The sequence below is a fragment of the Bos grunniens genome, chromosome 5 (genome assembly GCF_055505025.1).
Source record: "Bos grunniens cultivar Pamir isolate PY7600 chromosome 5, Bosgru_T2T1.0, whole genome shotgun sequence".
NCBI classification, from domain to species: Eukaryota; Metazoa; Chordata; class Mammalia; order Artiodactyla; family Bovidae; genus Bos; species Bos grunniens.
Genome location: NC_141169.1, coordinates 105,277,291 through 105,301,238, shown reverse-complemented (window position 1 = coordinate 105,301,238; position 23,948 = coordinate 105,277,291).

Sequence of the window (23,948 nt, the reverse complement as noted above, 5' to 3'; positions counted from 1 at the left end):
CTATTCCCATTTAACATATGAGGAGACTGAGGCCCAGAGGGGGTGAGTCAGCTGCTCAGTTTACTGCACATGGTTGGGATAGGCCCTGTTAGACTGGCTCTAGAGTCCTGATGGATAAAAAAGAGAATTTCTCTGAATAGATAAAATGGACTGGTTTTCTCAAATCACCAGACTTCCTCCATACCCCGCAGGCATGAAGTTCTCAGCCAACTCTCAAACCCCCAAGTTTAAAACAAAGTACAAAAGTGTTTGGCAAGGTTTTCCGTTTTGTCTGTTTTGCCACACCGTGTGACATGCAGCAAACCTCCCGGACCAGGGATCAAACCTATACCCTGCATCGGAAGCATGGAGTCATAGTCCCTGGAACACCAGAGAAGGCCGTATCTGGCAAGATTGGGTGGAGGGAAAGATCCATACTTTAGACATAAATTGAGAGGCCAAGTTCACATCCTGCTGATAGAGAGATGGAGGCCAGCCTCCTTCAACCAGAAGAAGCACCTTGACTTTTACTTTATTTCTTCTTGTCTTGCAGGCTTACCTCGCTTTATTGTGGTTTTTTTTTAAACAAATCGTGGCAACCCTGAGTTATTGATGATGGTTAGCATTTTTTAGCAATAAAGTATTTTTAAATGAAGGCATGTATGTTGGTTTTGAGACCTAATGCTGCTGCACACTTAATAGGCTGCAGTACAGTGTGCATATAACGTTTAGATGTAGTGAGAAACCCCCTAAAATTCGTGTGACTCGCTTTATTCCAGTGGTCTGGTATCAAACCACAGCATCTCCGAATCTGCTTGTATTTTCTTTTCTTCCCCCAAAGAACTCCAGATCTTCTCAGGCTCTCTTGTTGTTTGTAAATGTTTGGGGCCCCAGAATTTATCTACCGTGCTGCCCAGTAGAAACAGTCTTAGCTGGAAAGATTGCGAGGGAAGCTGCTGCAGCTGACGGCTCCTTCCATAAAAGGCCACCCTCTGGGTCTAATGTTATGACTGTTGCTGGGGCCCTTCAAGGTGGGGAAGCTCCAAGGCCCACACTCCAGGAGTCTTCTGATCCAACCCAGCGGATGGGTTATTTAAGGTTGACCTTGAAAGTATTAAATCCAACTTCCTTTTTTGAGCAGTAAATAATGTGAGCTGTATTTTTAGACAGAGAATGAAAGCCTCCTGCTCTTGCCATAGGCTAGAGCCAGACATCATGATTCCTTAATCGTTGTTTCAGGGTATTTAGATTTTTAAAAAACTATACTTTTTTTTTCCATAAAATAAAAGGAGGAAACTTTTTTTTAAAGAAATGGTGCCAGAAGTGAGGAGGGAAGTTTCAAGAGGGAGGGGATATATATATATATATATATATATATATATATATATATACTTGTGGCTGATTGATATTGTTGTACGACAGAAGCCAACACAACATTGTAAAGCAGTTACCCAGTTAAAAAAAAAAAAAACTTAATGAATAAATCTGGTCCCTTCTCTTCATGGCAAATATATGGGGAAACAATGGAAACAGTGAGAGACTTCATTGTTTTTGGTCTCCAAAATCACTGCAGATGGTGACTGCAGCCATGAAATGAAAAGATGCTTGCTCCTTGGAAGAAAAGCTATGACCAACCTAGACAGCATATTAAAAAGCAGAGACATTATTTTGCCAACAAAGGTCCATCTAGTCAAACCTATAGTTTTTCCAATAGTCATGCATGAATGTGAGACTTGAATTATAAAGAAAGCTGAGCACTGAAGAATTGATGCTTTTGAATAGTGGTGTTGGAGAAGACTCTTGAGAGTCCCTTGGACTGCAAGGAGATCCAACCAGTCAATCCTAGAGGAAATCAGTCCTGAATAGTCATTGGAAGGACTGATGCTGAAGCTGAAATTCCAATACTTTGGCCACCTGATGCGAAGAACTGACTCATTGGAAAAGACCTGATTCTGGGAAAGATTGAAGGCAGGAGGAGAAGGGGTTGACAGAGGATAAGATGGTTGGATGGCATCACCGCCTCAATGGACATGAGTTTGAGCAAGCTCTGGGAGTTGGTGATGGACAGAGAAGCCTGGTGTGCTGCAGTCCATGGGGTCGCAAAGAGTCGGACATGACTGATCAACTGAACTGAACTGAATAAATAAATAAAAGGGAAACATTTTTTCTAGATGTTTTACAGTTTCACTTTTTAAATTTATGCTTATGAGCCTTTTGTGTGTGTGTAAGTATGAGGTTTGTGTTGAAGTATTTGGTCTTTGCCTATAAATGTCTAATTATTCCAGCACCATTTGTTAAAAAGACTGTTCTTTCTCTGTGAATTATCTTTGTTTCTTTGTCAGGTCAGTTGATAATATTTGTGCCGCTTTATTTCTGGACTCCGCTGGCTCCATCGGCTTGTGTCTATCCTTTTGCTAACATCACAGTCTTGATTTCTGTAGCTTCCTAAGTCTTGAAATTGGGTGATGTAATTTCTCCAATTATTGTTCTTTTTTCAGTCCCTTTCAGTTTCTTTTCCGCATACATTTTAGAATCCACTTGCCAATTTCTTTAAAAAAAGAAAAACCTGCTGTGATTTTTGAGTGAAGATGATTGACTCCATGATTCAAATTGGGGAGAACTGACATCTTTACAATATTGAGTTTTCCAACCCATAAACATATCTTTCCATTTATTTACATCTTTTTTTAAATTTCTTTTAACAGTGGTTTGTAGTTTTCAGCATACAGATCCTACACATAAGTTTTGTATGCAAGATCTGTACTTTATGGAGAGAGGAAGCTACTATAAATTGTATTTTTAAAATTTCAAATGTTAATTGTATGTCGCTGAATATGGAAATATGATTGACTTTTGTATATTGGCCTTGTATCTTACGAGCCTGTTAAACTCACTTCTTAGTTCTAGGAAGCTTTTTGTAGATTAATAAACAGTCATGTTGTCTTCAAAAAAACACAGTTTTCTTTCTTTCTAATCTGTATGCCTTTTATTTGTTTTCTTCACTTATTACACTGGCAGGGCTTCCCTTGTGGCTCAGCTGGTAAAGAATCTGCCTGCAATGTGCGAGACCTGGGTTCAGTCCCTGGGTTTGAAAGATCCCCTGGAGAAGGAAAGGCTACCCACTTCAGTATTCTTGCCTGGAGAATTTCCATGGGATCGCAAAGAGTCGGACATGACTGAGTGACTTTCACGGTTACACTGGCTATCTTGTATGATATCTTGTATGATATTGAATAGGAGTTCCAGCCATGGACTCCTTACAACAAATTGATGAGATCTGTCAGAGCATTTACACTGAGTGTAGCATTTATAGGACAGATTTTTTTAGGTTTATGGAATAGCTATACTAACTATACTACGCATGCTTAGTCGCTCAGTTGTGTCTGACTCTGCAACCCCATGAACTATAGACTCCTCTTGTCCATGGGATTCTCCAGGCAAGAATACTAGAATGGGTTGCCATTCTCTTCTCCAGGGGATCTTCCCAATCCAGGGGTCTCTACCTGGGTAGACTCTTTACTATCTCAGCCACCATAGGATACGTTTTATTTTGGTTTAATCTGGGTTGAGACAACCCCCTAAAGAACTTCCATAAGTTTGTGGGGCCATAAGATTCCCCGACGTGAGCCCTTTAGGCTTCAACAGCTAAGACAGAGGGCCACTGCCCCATGGCCACTTCAACCTCCGTCTAATAAAATGGTCAAGACAGTCTGTTGGGCCAGGGTACAGGCCCTTCCCAGCTGGGTCCAGCATTATCCAGCAGTATTGGTTGAGTTTGCCTGACCCACTTTGCTATAGCCTCATTGTTTTTGCAAGCTGACTCATCATTTGCTTTGTTCCTGAAAACTCCCTTAACTCTGCCTAGCCTAATTAATAAATCTTTTCTTCTGAATGTCATTCTTCATTGAAGCAAACTCCAATTTGTCCCAGGATACCTAGACCAGCACCTATGTCCCCTAAGGCCTTTGCCTGTCCTGTGGGCCAGTCTGCTGTACGTGTTGTTGCCTTTGGGTACTAATGACCCCTGTGCAGTTAGGATACATGTTTTGCATCCAAAAACGTTGGGTCCCCCCCACCGGGGTTAGGTGACTGTGGCTCAGTGGTAAAGAACCTGCCTGCCAATGCAGGAGATGCAAGGGATGATGGGTTTGATCCCTGGGTTGAGAAGACCCTCTGGAGGAGGAAATGGCAACCCACTCCAGTATTCTTGCCTGGTGGGCTACACTCCATGGGGTTGCAAAGAATGGGACATGACTGAGCACACACACCTAGATGTAGTTTAGCCTGAGTGTGCCCTGGGGGCCTCTCACAGTGTCCCATGTCTCAAGGCGGGGCTAGTCTCCGGGAACTCAAGTCCACCACGTGATGTCCCCCTCTTTTAATTCCATCCAGGACTCATTGTTTTTCCTTATTGTGCTTAATAGCTTTCCATCCACAAAACAAGGGTGATGTGTATTAGTGCATAGCACCCAATGGGAATGGCACATTGGGCATGCATGCTGCCATTGTATCTTGTCAATTATAATCGGGGGTCTTGTTATGAATTTTATCATTAAGATTTATAGTTGCACAGCCATAATTCTGTTGGGAGCCATACACCACCCGGTCTGAAGGCCCAGCAGGAAGCAGTTGTCAGAAACTGCTTCCCAAGTGATACCCTTTGTAATAGATGTAGCCTGAAAAATAGGAGTTCAAAGATACTGGCCAATCACTGCAGCTCCCTTTGGTCATTGACCATTGGTCTAGTTCACCATCATATCATATGAACAGAATGTCTTCCAGGGCACTGCCCACTCAGTTTTGCAGGCTGCCATTTGACCTTGTCAGTGTTGATCTGAACAAAGGAGGTAAACTGAGGCAAGCTCCAATGACCAGAAATTGAGTTTATTCTGAAACAGTAAAAGAATCGCAATTTGGGAAAAGTAATCTCCAGTAAGCTACAAATTGAGGGTTTGGAGTGGGCTGGATTTATTGGCAAGGTCCCAGAAGTAGGTTCATTGGCCTCAGAATGGGGAGAAAACCTTGGTTGGGCGTTCATTGGTCAGGAGATAAGTCTGTCTCCGCAAGTCAGGCATTTGATGGAAATCAGTCTCTCGTTTTTTAAGTTCCCTTCTCCTGAGTACACATGTGTGTCTCCATTTTCTATTCCCCAGGTTCCACTTCAGATGGAAATCCTATTGTGTATTGGTTTGATATGATTTCAGATCTGCTTATTTATGATGTCAGTGAAGCTGTTTTAAATCCACTTGTTCATGGTAAAGATTTTTTTAAAAAGGTTGTTTTAGAAATAAAGTTGCTTGGGAGGGCAATGAATTGGGAGATTGGGATTTAACATGTATACACTATTTATACTGTTTGTTGCTGTTGATTAGTCGCTAAGTCGTGTCCAACTCTTTCGCGACCCCACAGACTGTAACCCTCCAGGCTCCTCTGTCCATGGGATTCTCCAGGCAAGAATACTGGAGAGGATAGCCATTTCCTTCTCCAGAAGATCTTCCCAACCCTGGAATCAAACCTGTGTCTCCTGCATTAGCAGGGAAATTTCTTTACCACTGAGCCACCAGGGAAGTCTGTAAAACAGACAACTAACGAGAACCTCCTGCACAGGGAGCTCTACCCAATGCTCTGCGGTAACTTAAATGGGACGGAAATTCAAAAAGAGGAGATAAATGTATACGTATAGCTGATTCACTTTGCTCTCCAGTAGAAATTAAACATTGTGAAGCCACTAGACTCCAATAAAAATGCTTTAAAAATAAAGTCTTACTTTTACTTATTACTTAAAAAAAATAGAAAGTTGTTTCGATGTAAGAATGTAGTGCCTTGGGTCAGGATGTCCCTACCTCATCTATTGGCTTTGATAAGCACAAAGAGCTCAACTTCTGAGAAGACCCTCGGGTCTTATATGGATAAGAACACATGGAGAAGCAACTTTGATAAGGAGACGTCTAGGCTGTGAGTGCTGAGAGTTTGTGAGAAATATCCAGAGTTCCGTCTGGGCAAAAGCTACCGTTTGCTGATCCAGCTCCATGACAGTTTTGAGACACTGGCTCTTGCCCTGGCCAGGCCCCTCTTGGTGGTGGTGGTGTTAAAACTGCAGCAGTCTCAGGGAGAGAAAGGGCAGCACCTCTCCTGCCTCTGAGAGGCACTCCTCTTAGGCAGCACCGCAGGTAGTGCCTGGAGTCATAACCCAGAGTTCCTGGAGTGATAACCCTCGGAGCAGCTCTGCCTGCCCCCAGCACTCACACCTTCATTCCCTAGCAACGCACATCAGCAATGAGGACTTTCATTTTTTGCCCTGGCAGCTGCAGGTCAGCTTCTTGGTTCGTCAGATTCACTCTCTGCTGAGTACCAACCTATATAAAGACAAACGTTGAACTAAATTTGGAGTTTATTTCTTTCATCTCCCCCTACCCTGGCAAAAATAGTGTAATCAGTTATTTGTTTGTATTATGTAAGTGTATTGGTTTATTAAAAGACATTATCCTGCAGGTGGGGAAGGAGAGTGTGCAACGAATGGAGAGAGTAGCCTACTAACATATACACTACCATATGTAAATAGAGAGCCAGTGGAAATTTGTTGTATGCCTCAGGGAACTCAAACTGGAGCTCTGTGACAACCCAGAGCGGTGGGATGGGGTGAGAGGTGGGAGGGAGATTCAAGAGGGAGGAGATATATGTACATCTATGACTCAATTTTGCTGATGTACAGCAGAAACCAGCACAATACTGTAAAGCAATTATCCTTCAATTAAAAATAAATTTAAATAAACTTTACACATATTTTTTAAAAGACATTATCCTAGATTCCATATATATGTGTTAATATACTATATTTGTTTTCCACTTTCTGATTTACTTCACTCTATATAACAGACTCTAGGTTCATCCACCTCACTAGAACTGTCTCAAATTCATTCTTTTTTATGGCTGAGTAATACTCCATTGTATACATGTACCACTTCTTCTTGAGCCATTCATCTGTCAATGGAAATCACAGTGTATTGAGCTGTCCTGTCAAGGAGCCCCAGAAACACCTCCCCAAGACACCCCAGCTGTTTATCCACTCACATGCATTCGGCCTTGAGTCCCCAGCTGGGAAATGGGACCAAGAAGACACTGGCCTATCCATCAGTCTTTACCTGGATTAAGCTAAACACTGCCCTGCACAATTCTCATCATAATTTTTGCCTTCCGATTTGCAAAACTCCTACAAAATGGAGTAAATGGAATAAATTAATTTGGGGCCTTTTAATGTTGATGGACCAGCAGAGGATCCAATTGGCTCATTGGATAAACTTCAGTAGAGTTTATCAACAACTATGTTTCAACACGATCAAAAGTCCACCATCATTCCCCTCATTTCTCAATAGCCATCTAAAGACTTCTACTCTGCTGGCACAGCCCAGGGTGCTCCCCTCCGTCTCACCCCTTTTTCTTGTTAATTACTTTAATGTTCTCAGTATCAGTAAGAATCACACAAGGGGACTTCCCTGGTGGTCCCGTGGTTGGGAACCCCCCTGCCAAGGCAGGGAACACTGGTTTTATCCCTGGTTTAGGAGGACCCCACATGCCACATGGCAAGTAAGCCCGTGCACCGCAACTACTGAGCCCATGAGCCTGAGCCCATGCTCTGCAACATGAGAAGCCACCGCAATGAGAAGCCAGCACCCCACAGCTAGAGAGTAGCCTCGGCTCACTACAGTTAGAGAAAGCCCCTGCTTAGCAAGGAAGACCCGGTGCAGCCAAAAATAAGTAAATAAATAAGTAAATTTAATTAAGAAAAAAAAAAGGATCACAAGGAAGCTGAAACAGCAAGTTTGATAGGGCTTCTGCTATTGTGGTCCAATTTTACAGCAGGAAAATTATATGAGGTATGCATACTAAAGTGAAACGTGAAAGTGCTAACCGCTCAGTTGTGTCCAGTTCTTTGCAACATTATGGACTGTAGCCCACCAGGCTCCTCTATCCATGGGATTCTCCAGGCAAGAATACTGGAGTGGGTAGCTATTCCCTTCTCCAGGGGAACTTCCCAACCCAGGAATCGAACACTGGTCTCCTGCATTGCAGGTGGATTCTTTACCACCTGAGGCACCAGGGTGTGTCCTAAAGACACCCCATAGTCATAGCATTTCCTACAACCGGATAATGAGCACGTTCATCAGGTGAGTATCCAGGTCATCCTAAAGCCAGTCCTTGGGGCTTGTACATGGAGCATATAAGCCACTTCATCTGGAATGTTCCACCTGGCTTTGATGGGGGGGTGGAGTGTTCCCTCCTCTCAGGATAAATTCACTGTGCAGTGGGTTTCACCCAGCCATATGTGATTCTTCAACAGTGGCCCGGCATCAACACAAACATGCTCTTCCGCCTCTGCAATGTCAAAACCAAAGACACAGCCCCCAGATTAAACACGCTCACAATCCATCTCCCTAAACGTTCTTCAGGGAGCCGACGATTCCAGTCTACAAAGTGAGGCAATTCCTTCTCCCTGTACTCCCTGGCTTCCGTCGCTTCCTGATTTCGTCCTCCCTCCATGTTGACCACTTTAGAGATAAGCAGAGGCTTTGTCCTGCTTTCTGTTTTCCTGGCACAACTTTTCCCTTTGGGAGCAGCTTTGAAGCTGGTGGCCAACGCTCAGACTGACCTCAGTGTGAGCTTGGTCCAGTATTAAGTCCGTATCACTCTCTTTTATTTTCACTTTCGCTATGTCAGCTAACAATAACTGTGGGACTGTGTACTTAGCACACTTCTGATTATTTTGCATTTCCTTATGTACTCAATAAGCCGACTTCTCAGAAATCCGGTCCACCACCACTTCTAAATCCCACTGGTAACCTTCACCGCAAAGCTGCAGTTTCAGACTACGCGTGACTAGATAGCCATCAGGGATCAGAGGTTCCTCATCCCCCACCCTTCATACTTTCTCTTTCCCAAACCACAAGTTTCCGGGAACCAGGACTGTTTTAGCAAATCCCACTGCTCTGACTGCAATTAATGAGATCTGTTTCTATTCAGGACACTTCTGACACCAAATGTGTGGGTTTTCCACAGCAAGATATCCTTCAGTTCTCTGCAGACACCTATTGGGTGTGTTATTAATACAACTTAGTTCGGTTTTAACACTAAATACTCAGTGTTAGGAGGTTACCCACCCTTCTGTCCAAGGGGCTCAGATCAGGGATTCCCAAGATCCTCTCCTCAGGTTCGATAATTCGCTATAGCAGCTTACAGAGCTCAGGGAAAGCATTTTGTTTACTATTATAGGTTTGTTATAAAGGAGAAAAATGATCAGCCAGAAAAATGTACATAGAACAAGGTCTGGAAGTGTCCAGAATACAGAAGCTACTGCTCCTATGGAAGCTGGGGAGCACCACCCTTCCAGCTCGTGGATGTGTTCACCATCCAGAACTCTCTGAACCCCGTGGTTTAGGAATTTTTATGGAGTTCTCATCATGTTGTTGCTGTTATTCAGCCACTCAGTTGTGTCCCACTCTTTGCGACCCCATGGACGAAAGCACTCCAGGCTTCCTTGTCCTTCACTATCTCCTAAAACTTGCTCAAATTCGTCTCCATTGAGTTGGTGATGCCATACAACGATCTCATCCTCTGTCACCCCCTTCTCCTCCTATCCACAATCTTTCCCAGCATCAGGGTCTTTTCCAATGAGTCAGTTCTTTGCATCAGGTGGCCAAAGTATCAGAGCTTCAGCTTCAGAATCAGTCCTTCCAATGGATACTCAGGATTGATTTCCTTTAGGACTAACTACTGCTTTGATCTCCTTGTAGTCCAAAGGCCTCTCAAGAGTCTTCTCCAGGACCACAATTCCTAGTTGTTCCTCTAGCGAGACCCTTGTTTGTGTCTCCCCACTTGGCTTTGCACCCTCCTTTTGTGCTGCTCCCCAGAGAGAGTCTGTCTCTCACAAGCTCTCCCAGGTGTGTCTCTGCTGTCTTGGCTGGAGCCTGTTCACGTGCTGATGGGATGTGGAGGAGGTTTCGTGCTGTCTGGTGTTATCGCTAAGCCGGGATCTTAGGCAGGCACTGTGAACCTGGGCCTTGGCCCAGTGTTCCCCCTCCTCTCCAGATGCACTGCTGGGCCCAGCATGTGTTCCTGCCCTCCCTCAAGGGAAGAGTTTCTTTCCCTGCTCTCCCAACTCTCCCCCGCCCCCATTTCAATGGGCTTCCCTCAGTGCCTTCAGCCTATGGGTTTTGACAACCTTTCTCTTGCAGATCAAGTCTTGTCTAAGAGGAGCAGAATTTTAACAGTGACAGCACCAAAGAGGGTGGGTGGGGAGACTTGCTCAGAACCCTTCCCCACTCCCACTGTCTTCTTTTGGGTGACTGGTGGGGCTCCTGAAGGAAAAGTCTGAAAGAGAATACAAGCCCTCCTGTGTCTCAGCTCCCAGGGGCTCCATGCTTTCTCAATAGCCAATACTAGGCTTTTATTTGTCAAAAAATTCTAGTCTAATCCTCTTTCTCAAGTAAGCACATCACAAGTATTATTTCTCCGTGTCAGTGTCTGTCACCTTCTAAATTCCAGGTTAATGGTTGGTCCTATGATCTCAATTCTCTGATGAGATCAAAAAAAGTCACATTTCTCTCTCTTTTTAAATGAATTTATTTATTTCAGTTGGAGGCTAATTACTTTACCATTTGGTGGTGGGTTTTGCCATACATTGACATGAATCAGTCACGGGTGTTCACGTGTCCCCCATCCCGAACCCCCCGCGCACGTCCCTCCACATCCCATCGCTCCGGGTTGTCCCAGTGCACCGGCTTTGAGTGCCCAGCTTCATGCATTGGACTGGTCATCTAGGCATTTTCTTATGCAGATGGGAGCAATAACCTTGCCAGACTTTCAGTTTGGATCAGCAGTCCACTAAACCAGGGGTCTTCAACCTCTGGGATCTAACAATGTCTGATGACCTGAGGTGGAGCTGATGTAATAATAATAGAAATAAAACACGCAGTAAATGTAATTCGCTTGAATCATTCCAAAAACATCTCCCCCGCATACATGGAAAAATTGTCCTCCATGAAACTGGTCCCTAGTGCCAGAAAGGTTGAGGACCACAACACTAGAGTGTCAAGCAGAAGAATGAAATGATCACATGTGTAACTTTATTTCTTCCTTGTTTTATTGAGATATAATTGGCATGCAGCACTGTATACATTTAAGGTGTACAACACAGTGAAGTGACCTACATGCATCACGAAATGATCACCCCAATAATTTTAATGAACAGCTGTCATCTCAGATACAAAATAAGAAATGTAGGAAAAAATGTTTTCCTTGTGATGAGAACTTTGAGGATTTACTTTCTTAACGATTTTCATCTATAACTTAAGCACTGTTAATTATATAAATCACATTGTACACCACATCTTTGTGCGCTAAGTCACTTCAGTCATGCCCGACTCTGTGTGACCCCATGGACTGTAGCCCACCAGGCTCCTCTGTCCATGGGATTCTCCAGGCAAGAATACTGGAGTGGGTTGCCATGCCCTCCTCCAGGGGATCTTCCCGACCCAGGGATCAAACCTGTGTCACTCCTGCACTGGCAGGCAGGTTCTTTACCACTAGCACCACCTGGGAAGGCCCACACTACATCCTTAGTACTTACTTATTTTCTAACTGGAAGTTCGAAACTTTTGGTCACCTTTGTCCAATTTCTCCATCTTCTGGTAATCACAAATCTGATCTCTTTTTTTCTATGAGTTTGTCTGTTTCTCAAGCACAGTTGACCTCCAACACCATGTTAGTTCCTGGTGCGCACCATAGTGATTCGATATTTCTATACATTTCCAAATGATCACCACCAGAAATGTAACCCTAAGTGCTTCTGACTGCAGCACTTAAGTGGGGAGAATGTGGTTAGTGGTGGCAAGAGAGGAAGGGTTAGGAGGAGCCCATAGCTGTCATACCTGAAGGAGGGGATGCTCACCTGGGCAAGGCTCATGGCAGTGGGAAGGAAAAGAAGATGGATTCTGAGACTTCCCTGGTGATCCAAAGGTTAAGACTCTGCGCTTCCACTGCAGGGGGCACAGGTTTGATCACTGGTCTGGAAACTAAGATACCACGTGCTGTGTGATGTAGCCAAAAAATACTTTTTTAAAATTTTTAATTAACAACAAGAAAAGATAGCTTCTAGAGATACTTGGGAAGTAGAGTAAATAGAACTGGCTAACAGGCTGGATGTGGGAAGTAAGGGAGAATTGAGCAGACAGGATGACTCCCATAATTGTGGCCTGAACACTGAATGAGTAATGATGTCATTTACTGAACTAGAACACTGTGACGGGTTAGTACACTTGATTATATTAAAACGTAAAACTTGGACTTCCCTGGTGATACAGTGGATGAGAATCCACCTGCCAACGCAGGGGTCACAGGTTTGACCCCTGGTCCAGGAAGATTCCACAGGCTTCGGAGCAACTCAGCCCCTGAGCCCCAACAACTGAAGCCTTAGAGCCACAACTACCAAGCCCACATGCTGCAACCACTGAAACCGTGTGCCCAGAGCCTGTGCTCCGCTTCAAAAGGAGCCACCAAAATGAGAAGCCCGAGCACTGATGCTACAGAAAGCCCACACAGCAATGAAGACCCTGCTGCTGCTGCTGCTAAGTCACTTCAGTCGTGTCCAACTCTGTGCGACCCCATAGACGGCAGCCCACCAGGCTCCACCGTCCCTGGGATTCTCCAGGCAGAAGACCCAGGGCAACAACAACAAAAAAAGTAAACCTCTGTGCTTTAAAAGACACCATAAACAAAGGACAGACTAGCAGAAGATATTAACAACTCATACAACTGACAAAGAATTACTCTCCGGCATGTTAAAAAAAAAAAAAAATCAGTGAGAACCAGACCATCAGACAGAAAAGCAGACAAAGTATAAACCAGCAAATCACTCATCAGATCAGATCAGATTAGTCGCTCAGTCGTGTCCGACTCTTTGCGACCCCATGAATCACAGCACACCAGGCCTCCCTGTCCACCACCAACTCCCGGAGTTCACCCAGACCCACATCCATCGAGTCAGTGATGCCACCCAGCCATCTCATCCTCTGTCGTCCCCTTCTCCTCTTGCCCCCAATCCCTCCCAGCATTAGAGTCTTTTCCAATGAGTCAACTCTTCCCATCAGGTGGCCAAAGTACTGGAGTTTCAGCTTTAGCATCATTCCTTCCAAAGAAATCCCAGGGCTGATCTCCTTCAGAATGGACTGTTTGGATCTCCTTGCAGTCCAAGGGACTCTCAAGAGTCTTCTCCAACACCACAGTTCAAAAGCATCAATTCTTCGGCGCTCAGCCTTCTTCACAGTCCAACTCTCACATCCATACGTGACCATAGGAAAAACCATAGCCTTGACTAGACGGACCTTTGTTGGCAAAGTAATGTCTCTGCTTTTGAATATGCTATCTAGGTTGGTCATAACTTTCCTAAATCACTCATAAAGAATGCCAAAAAATATTTCGAAAAAACATTCAGCTTCATCAGTAGTCATGAAAATCCATATTAAAATAACAAATACTATTTCACACATCAGAACTAGCAAAAATTAAGAAATCTGATGAGACCAAGAACTGGTAAGGATTTGGTTCCCTGGTGGCTCAGACGATAAGGAATCTGCCTGCAATGTGGGAGACCCAGGTTCAATCCCTGAGTCGAAGATCCCCTGGAGAAAGGAATGGCAACCCACTCCAATATTCTTGCCTAGAGAATCCCATGGACAGAGGAGCCTAGGAGGCTACAGTCCATTGGGTCGCAAAGAGTCAAACACAGCTAAGTGACTAATACTCATTTTGGAGCATATAGAGCTCTCATGCATTGTTAACGGGACTTTAAATGAATAAGATCATCTTGGAGAGCAAACTGGCTGTAGTTTGCAAAACAGAAGACACATTTTCTTACATGTGATGCGCATTTTATTTCTAGGCGTAGAGAAATTCTTGTTCACATAAGGAGGCATTCAGGAGGATGCTGATATGGGCATTGTTTTCTAGTAGTTGAAAAGGTGAAAGCCATATAAACAGAATATTTATACAATTGGAGCATATTTATCCAATTTAATATAAAATACAATACTAAAATGTAGTGATACAGTAAATAGTAAAAAATATTGATACATGTAGCTTTAGGATCAGTCCTGTGACTTTGTTCTTCTGTGATAATGAGTTGGCTATTCTGAGTCTTTTTGCCTCTCATATAAATTTTTTAAAAACATTTATTTATTTTATTTACTCATTTATTTGGCTGTGTCAGGTCTTATTTGCATCATGCGGGATCTTTCATTGTGGTGGTAGGGCTCAGTAGTTGGGGCACGTGGGTTTAGTTGCCCTGAAGCTCATGACATTTTAGTTCCCAGACCAGGGATCAAACCCCCATCCTCTGCAATGCAAGGTGGATTCTTAACCACTGGACTACTGGGGAAGTCCCTCATATAAATTTTTAAATCAGTGTGTCAATATACACAAAATAACTTGTTAATACACACCAAATTGTGATTGCAATTGTGTTGATTCTACAGATCAGGTTGGGAAGAACTGACATCTTAACAACATTGACTGGAAGATTTTTTTTTGTTTGTTTTAAGATGAAGAGAAACTTGAGCATATTTTAAAGGTTTGGGAAAGGAGCCAGTAGAGAAGAAATGACTGAAGCCTCAGAATGGAAGGAATAATCAAAAGCAGAAGGCTCCTAAGCAAGCTGAAAGAAATGGGGTTCAGAATGCATGGGCAGGAACTGGCCTTAGACTAGAGGAGGGATCTTGGTCTGTTGTAAAGCAAGGAGGAGGGTAAGGATGGAGGCAAATGCAGGTGTATCTGTCAATTTGGGAGTGTTTGGATTTGGGGCAAAGAAGGAAGCCAAGTCATCTGTTAAGTGAATGAAATAGCGCTTGGAAGTCTGATTAGAGGAAGCATGAATGGTCATTGCAGGGAGGGAAAGAGCAGGTTGACCAGAAGGACGTAGCAGGCTCATCAGGCAGAGCTGGGGGCTCAGTTGGTCATAAACTGAAGTCCTGGTCTATGCTGATACGTGGGTGTTACTGCCTGATGGTGCTCAGAGATCTAACGGCACACGTGGAGGAGGAAATACTTCTGTTCATCCAGGATTAAGGTATTCCTACGAAGGTGTGATTAAAAGTCAGAGAGGCAAGGGTGGAACTTCCCTGGTCGGCCAGTGGCTAAAACATCACAATTCCACTGAAGACGGCTTGATTTCTATGCATCTTCAGGGAACTAAAATCTCATAGCCTGTGCAAGCCAGCCAAAAAAAAGAGACAGAGGGGCCAAGGATTTTATAATATTGACAAGAGAGACAGAAATAGGGTAGGATCTAAAGAGTACAGAAAGGGAAGTGAGAATGGAGGGAGGGAGCGGATGGCTGGAAACCGAGGAGAGGAGGCCACGGCCTGGCAGTCCCGAGTGAAGAGCAGACACAGAGGGAGCAGTTGGGCAAGAGCTGGGGGCTGTGCCCACAGAGCTTCCACATCTGTAAAGTGGGGAAACAACAGCGCTGTAATGAAAAGTAAACGTGACAAAGCATGTGCTTCATAAACCGCTAGACACCATACAATGTTGGTTTGTTGGTTGGTTTTTCACTAGACTGCAAGTTTTCTCTCTCTTTTTTTTTTTTTTTTGGCTTGTGGCACAGGCCTTGGGCAAGTCACTTCTGGGTGTTGATTTTGCTTTTCTCCCTCTATTTGCCACTTACCGCATTTTACTGTTTGTCCACTGGTCTGGTGCTTTTCCCTGATTGTAAACCCAAGGGCAAGGCCTTGTACGTATTCCTCACAGTGCCCTTGCTGGCCACCGGCACAGAGCTCAGCATCTGATTAGAGGCAGTTCATTTGGTGTTGCAGGAAGAGTAATGGTCTGGTAGGAAAACACCTAGGTTCCACTCCCAACATCACCATTACTATCCTCATGACCTTGGAGAAAGCTTTCCATGACCTGGCTTCACTCACCTGGTCAGACTCATCACTTTGCCCTCTGCTTTTACACTAGCCCTCCTGAGATAATGGTTCTCAGAACATCGCTTGCTTTTGTATGTTTCTCCACCTATGCCCACATCTCAAGTACCTCCTCGTGCCAGTGGCGTGCAGGCTGGATTTCAGGCCCCTCTCAGCCCTTGGCCTGGCCCCATGTTGCATGGATCAACCTGCACACCATTTCCGAAGCCTGGAGCAAACACAGCTAGCCTGCCCAGCAACCCCCTACTCATCTACCAAGTATCAGCTCAACCACTGCCTCCCCTGTGACATCATCTTCCTCTAGCAGATGTTGTTGGGTTTGGGGCTTAAGCTTCCTCTTTTTTTGAAGTAGCCTCCGTTAGAGAAATTGTCTTCATTGAATTACGGTTGCTTGTCTACATACCTCTCTACCCTCTTCAGATTATTCTCAATATTTGTTCCTCTTTTATTCTTCACACAAAGGCCAGTTCCTAACACATAGGAAGTGACCCCTAAACTTGAGTGAGTGAATGAATGAGTGACTTTTTAATTTTCTGGTTCTCAAGATGCTTGTCTGAGAATAAAGGAATCAGAATAAGGGACACCTGGACTTCCCTTGTGGTCCAGTGGTTAAGATGCTGTGCTTTCAATACAGGGGGCGTGGGTTTGATTCCTGGTTGGGGAACTAAGATTCCACATGCCATGGGACATGGCCAAAAAAAAAAAAAGAGAGAGATGCCTGAATTTCTTACCAACTCTAGAATTTCCTTTTCAATATACATTATATAAATGGCTGGTGAGCAAATGAATAGAATCCAACCAAAATAAAATCCCTTTGAAGGTGCAACTCTAAGGGATGTGGGTCAGTTTGTTTAAGTTCTATTCTAGAAGCAGTGAGTTTTGCCTAAGTTCTATTCTAGAAGCAAGTTATTGTGTTTTTTTTAATCTCCTACATATTTTGTCTTGCCGCTGAGACCTTTCAGAGACATTTCAGACTATCTGAAATAGAGTTTAAGAGGAACTGCTTTATGAAGCCTTTCCAGAGAGTAGATTGCCTTTCATCTCATTATGGCACATTAACTCTTTCTGTTATTGATCTATCTCAGATACTATCCCAAAAGGAACGATCATTTCTCTACACAGGGCAGCTCTTTAGCCTCTTTGAAGCAAATGTGCCTTCTCTCGGGAGAGAACATTTTACCCTGAATCCTTCCTCCCTCATCAAAGATATCGTCCTTAAGTAGACTTTGTCAGTCTCCCCGAAAAGGCAGCAAGTCATTCAAGGGCATCAAGCCTCTGCGAAGCTAACAGAAGCAGAAGGTCTAGACTAGGGGTTTTACAGACTATTCCCTGGTTCCCCAAAGAGTCCAGTAACTCGCTGAGTCTAGTCACAATATTGTGTCCATTTTCCAAAGAGAGATAAGGGCCTTTTCAGATTCTCAAAGGAGCCCCTTGACCCAGAAAAGCTGAATAAGAACCACTGGTCTAGAGTCTGGGTTAAAATAGACTGGGAAGTACAGGGGCTTTTAAGTTCAGATAAGAGACTTTTTCCTGGTGGCTCAGATAGTAAAGAATCTGCCTGCCGTGCAGAAAACCCAGGTTTGATTCCTGGGTCGGGAAGATCCCCTGGAGAAGGGCAAGGCAACTCACTCCAGTACTTTTGCCTGGAGAATCCTATGGACAGAGGAGCCTGGTGGGCTACAGTCCATAGGGTCACAAAGAGTCCAACACGACTTAGTGACTGAACAACAATAACAATACTCAACAGTACTCTCTGGGGTCATACCAAAGACAGAAGCCTCAATAGCCCCAGACTGGAGTCCTTGGAACCGAGTCCATCCACCCATCAGCAGCCCTCCCTGAGGGACTCTTCCAAATCCCTGGGTCTTACTGAAACCCAACCTGCTCTGCAGACAGAGGGAAGCTTTGGGGAGGGCAGGGGCGGGATGGCCTTGGAGCCAGATGATTGGGGTATTGGGTTTCTAAGTAGCGCCCTCGCCGAAGACAGAAACATTATTCTGCCACAAGGGGGCACCCAACACTCAGACAGATAGGACTATGACCCTCTTGCCTCTTGCTCAGAGAAGCTTCTCAAACTCTGAGCCAAAGCTTCTGGTTATCCAATCCGCCCACAAAGCCCTTCTACCCACGCCCAGTGTCCCGGGGGAAGGCTTAGTCACTCCTTTCCGTACAAAATATGTTCTTGCTGGCTTCAATCCTTTCCCTAGAGGTGACCCTGGACCCCACGTTCCTCCTCAGAGTCTCCCTGGATCACATGAATTGTGAACATCCTGATCAGAGGTGAATGCAGCACGTGCTTTGTCTCTCAGCTCCCTGGGTTACTCCTGGGCCTGCAGGGTTGTCATTCAGGGCTCTGTCTTTAGGGTGAGTTCACGGCTGTGCGCTTCCCTGGTGGCTCAGAGGTTAAAGCGTCTGCCTGCAACGTGGAAGACCTGTGTTTGATCCCTGGGTCGGGAAGATCCCCTGGAGAAGGAAATGGCAACCCACTCCAGTATTCTTGCCTGGAGAATTCCATGGACGGAGGAGCCTGGTGGGCTACAGTCCACGGGGTCGCAAAGAGTCAGACACCACTGAGCAACTTCACGGCTGTGCGCAGAGGTCTGCAGACGCTGGTGGGATGTTATGAAATCATCTCGAGAGAGTTGTGACCTACTCAGACAGAATTTTAAAAAAGCTGGAGAAGACTCCTGAGAGTTCCTTGGACAGCAAGATCAAACCAGTCAATCCCATAGGAAACCAATTCTGAATATTCATTGAAAGGACTGACGCTGAAGCTAAAGTTCCAATACTTTGGCCACCTGATGTGAAGAACCGACTCATTGGAAAAGACCCTGACGCTAGGAAAGTTTGAAGGCAGGGGGAAAGGGGATGACAGAGGGTGAGATGGTTGAATGGCATCACCAGCTCAGTGGACATGAGTTTGAGCAAACTCCGGTGATGGACAGGGAAGCCTGGCATGATGCAGTCCATGGAGCTGCAAAGAGTCAGACATGACTGAGCAGCAGCAGACAGGATAAGGAAAACATCCAATACTTACTGAGGCTGAAGGAAAGAGTTATCAAGAATTAGCTGAGGCTTGGGTGGGGTCTCGGGCCGCCATGTACTGTAGCGAGGGTGCAATTTGGACCCAGAAGGCAGGCTGCAAATCTAAACCCATTGAAAGGTTATGGACTTAGACAAAATCAAAAATATTAAATTTATAAATGGAGGTTAAAATATTTCAGGGAACTTATTGTATCCAATCAAGAAGACTCACCTAGTTGTACATTGGCCCCAGGTCTGGCATCCTAGCTTCAGATCCCTGGCAAATAGATAACTTAAGCCTTCTTGAGATAGTCATCACAGATCCTGGTCATACATTATCCACTTGAGATAGTAACACTGTTCCCTTGGTGGATAGGTGTCCTTTTAACTCCAGAAAGGTTTGGGATCGACGCAGTGGCATTGTCAGCATAGCTAAGATGAAGCCACGTTTCTTGAAATTCCATCTCTGTGTGGTTCCAGATTAGGACTGGCTATGAGAGATGTGTGCGTGGGGTCTGAAAGGTGGAAAGGGAGAAGTGAAGCAGCAACCACTGCCCCGAGGGTCAGCATGGGTGCATGGGTGCGGCAGCCCCCACCCGTCGCAGCTGCTCTGACAGTTCACTTTTTCAGCCCAGGGAGCAACAACCAGTCTGCACAGCCTCCTGCTCCTGTCAGACCTCCCCCTTCAGCTACACCAGCTCCTGGGCCAGGAGTGTGTGCCTCTCCATGGCAGAGGGTGCCAAGTACTTCTGCAAACAACCCACATCGTCCAGGTTGGAGCTGTGAGGGACAGATGCAGGTTCCACATGGTCCTTCCGAGCCCTCCCCCACTTCACAGCCGGTATTTCTTCCCAAATGATCTATGGTGATCTCAGGCCCACCACAGACCCTTCCTCAGTCCCTTATTCCATGTCACTCACAGCGGTTTTGCTTCTCCAGTCAAACCTTAACTGATCCCAACAAGAAGTGATGAAGGAAATCAGACTCATGCTAAGCTTCACATATATTTGAGTTCTTTTTGATTTCTTTTCTTTTCTTTGGTAGCCTCATATGGCAATGCAGAATTTTAGTTTTCTGACCAGGGATCAAACCCACGCTCCTTGCCGTGGAAGCTCAGAGTCTTAACCACTGGACCACCATGGACGTCCCTCAGTAGATTTTAAAAGATAGATATCATTAAAAGTATCTTCTCTGATCAATAGAATGAAGTTAGAAATTAATAACAAAATGAAGACTGTAAAATTCACAATACTGTGGAAATGAAACAGCATATTTTTACAACACTTTTACATTTTAAACAACTAATGGATCAAAGAAGAAACCACACAGGAAATTATAAAATACTTAAAGGCAAATGAAAACACAACATACTAAAACTTTGGGGATGTAGTGATTGTGGTACTAAGTGGAAATTTTATAGCAAGTTTTCCTACATTAAAAAAAGCAAGATTTCAAATCAACAGCCTAACTTTACAATTCAAGGAACTAGAAAAAGAAGAACAAGCTAAACCCAAAGCTAGCAGAAGGAAGTAAATAACACAGATTAGGGCAAAGATAAACAAAATCGAGAACAGGAAAACTACAGAGAAAATCACTGAAACCAAAAGTTGGTTCTTTGAAAAGATCAACAAAATCAGCAAACTTTTAGTTAGATGAACTAAGATAAAAAGAGAGAAGACAAATTACTAAAATCAGAAATGAGGGAATTCCCCGGGGGTCCAGTGGTTAGAATTTTGCATTTCCCCTACAAGGGGGCACGAGTTCGATCCCTGCCTGGGGAACTAAGATCTTGCAAGCTGTGAAGAGCGGCCAAAAATAATAAAATCAAATTAAATACACATTACTACTCATTCTACAGAAATGAAAAGGATTATAAGAGAGTACTGCGAACTGTACACCGAAAGACTGGATAACCTAGATGAAATGAATGAACTCTTAGAGACGTAAAACTTGCGAAGACTACATCACAAACATAAAGTTTGAATAGACCTGTAACTAGTTAGGAAATTAAATCAGTAATCAAAAATCTCTCAGCAGGCTTCTCTCATGGCTCAGTGATAAAGAATCCGCCTGCCACTGCAGGAGACACCGGTTAATCACTGCTCTAGGAAGATTCCTCATGCCATGTGCCAACTAAGCCCGTGGGCCACAACTGCTGAAGCCCCGTGTCCTAGAGCCTGTGTTCTGAAACAAGAGAAGTCACCGCAGTGAGAAGCCCGTGCACCACAACAGAGTAGCCCCTGCTGGCCACAGCTGGAGAGCCCACGCAGCAACGAAAACCCGGCACAGCCACAGATTAAATTAATTAATTTTTAAAAAACCTCTCAGCAAGCAGCACTGTCTACAATAGCCAAGACTTGGAAACAAACTAAGTGCCCATCAACAAACAATCGATACAAGAAAATGTGGTATATATATAAAATAGAGTATTAACCAGCCATACAAAAGAATGAAATATTGCCATTTGCAGCAACATGGCTAGAACTAGACCATATTATACTTAGTGAAGTAAGTCAGACAAAGACAAATATTATATACCACTTACATGCAGAAATCTAAAAAATAATACAAAAGAATCTATATTTAAAACAGAAACTGACTCACAGACATGAAAAACTTATGTTCCCAAAGGAGAAAGGGTGGGGAGGGGTAAATTGGGAGTGTGGATTAACATACACACTCATATATGTAAAACAGAAAAAGCAAGGACCTATAGTATAGAGCAGGAAACTATATTCAATATTTTATAATAACCTATAATGGAAAATAATCTGACTATATATACATATATATACATATATAAAACACATTTAACTTCATGAAAATTTTCAGAATTTGTTTACCAAAAGATGCTATCAACATAGTAAAAGAGCAACCCAGAGAATGGGAGAAAATATATGCAAATCATATATCTGATAAGGGATTAATATCCTGATTATAGCGAGAACTCTAATAACTCGATAGCAATTTAAAAAAATAACAGCAACAACAAAACCCTCAAAAGTGTGCAAAGAGGGAATTCCCTGGCAGTCCAGTGGTTAAGTTTCTGCGCTTCTATGGCCAGGAGCATGGGTTCAATTCCTGGTCAGGGAACTAAGATCCCACACGCCCTGTGGCATGGCCAAAAAAAAAAGTGCTAAGAAGTGGAATAGACATTTCTCCAAAGAAGACAGATAAATTGCCCATAAGCACATGGAAAGATTGTTCAACATTACTAATCATTAGAGCAGTGTGAAACAAAACCACAGTGAGGTATCACCTCATACACGTTAGCATGGGTGCTATAAAAAAAAAAAAACAACAGAAAATACGTGTTGGCAAAAATGTGAAGCAATTGGAAATCTCATGCACTGTTGATGGGAATGTAAAAACAGTACAGCTACTGGCAAACAGTGGTGCCTAAAAGATTAAAAATAGAATTCTCACATGATCCAGCAATTGCATTTCTGGCTATATGCAGAAAAGACTTGAAAGCAGGGTGTAGAAGAGATTGGTTTACTGTGTTTGCAGCAGCATTATTCTCAACAGCTAAAATGTGGAAGCAACTCGTATGTCCATTGACAGATGAGTAAATAAGCATAATGTGGTATACGCATGAAGTGGAATATTGTTCAGCCTTACAAAAGAAGAAGATTCTACAATATGCTACAACATGGATGAACCTTGAGGGCATCATGAGAAAACTATTCATTTCATTTATCTGAGGTACTTAGAATAGTCAAGATCATAATGTCAGAAAGCAAGACGGAGGTTGCGAGGGGCTAGGAGGAGGGGAAATGGAGTTTTGTTTAATGCATGCAGAATTTCAGTTTTACAAGTTAAGAAGAGTTTGTGGGGGTGGGGGGTGGATGATGGCGATGGCTTCACAACAGGTGAATGTATTTAATATCACTGGCCTGTATGTTGATTAGTCACTCCGTCATGTCCGACTCTTTGCAACCCCGTGGACTGTGGCCCACCAGGCTCCGCTGTCCATGGAATTCTCCAGGCGAGAATAGTGGAGTAGGTAGCCATTCCCTTCTCCAGGGGCTCTTCCTGACCCAGGAATCGAACCCGGGTCTCTATCATTGCAGGCAGATTCTTTACATCTGAGCCACCAGGGAAGCCCTGCACTGATAGCTATACTGGCCTGTATACTTAATTGTTGAGATGGTAATTTTTACGTGTACTTTACCACCATAAAAAAATGCTCAGTAAAAGTGAAGATCACTGCCTTTGTTTTACTCTATTATAAAGAGTCAAACAAAACCTATAGGTTGAAATTAAAGAAAAATAATAAGTAAGATTTTACATTTTTATTGTATTTTTAACAGAATAACAAAACTTATTTGAACCTAAAGAGCCTAAGGAAAATAAGGTTTGAAATTGATTAATAAGTAAAGTTACTGGATCTTTAAATTCCAGTAACTATGCATAGACTTTTTTTTCTGTGCCCTCGAATATCAAAACACACAAACTTGCAAATATCCTGCTTCCTACAGCTGTACCTAGCCAGCCTATCCCATTGTTTTAGCATGAACATATGATGGGGTCTCCTTGGCCACAGAACCCCTCCCCTCCCCATTGCCCATCCTAAAGCTCTCATTGCTGTCTCTGAGCTCTAGTACAGGTGAACTGTGTCATCCCATTTACCAGATTTTCACCCTCCCCAGACTGCTCTGATCCCACCCACCTCCAGGACCCTTCCTGGAGGGACTCACACCAAAATTGGACTCATGCTTCCCAATTTCAATACTTAACACAAAGCTTTGGTAATCAAAACAGTGTGGCACTGGCATAAAGACATACAGATCCATGGAATAAACTCAAGAGTCCAGAAATCAATTCATGCATCTCTGGCCAATTGATTTTGACATGGGCACCACGACCACTCAACATGAAATGAGTAGTCTTTTTAACAACTGGTGCTGGCACGATGCATATTCACAGGCAAAAGAATGATGTTGAACTCTTACCTCAAATCATATACAAAAA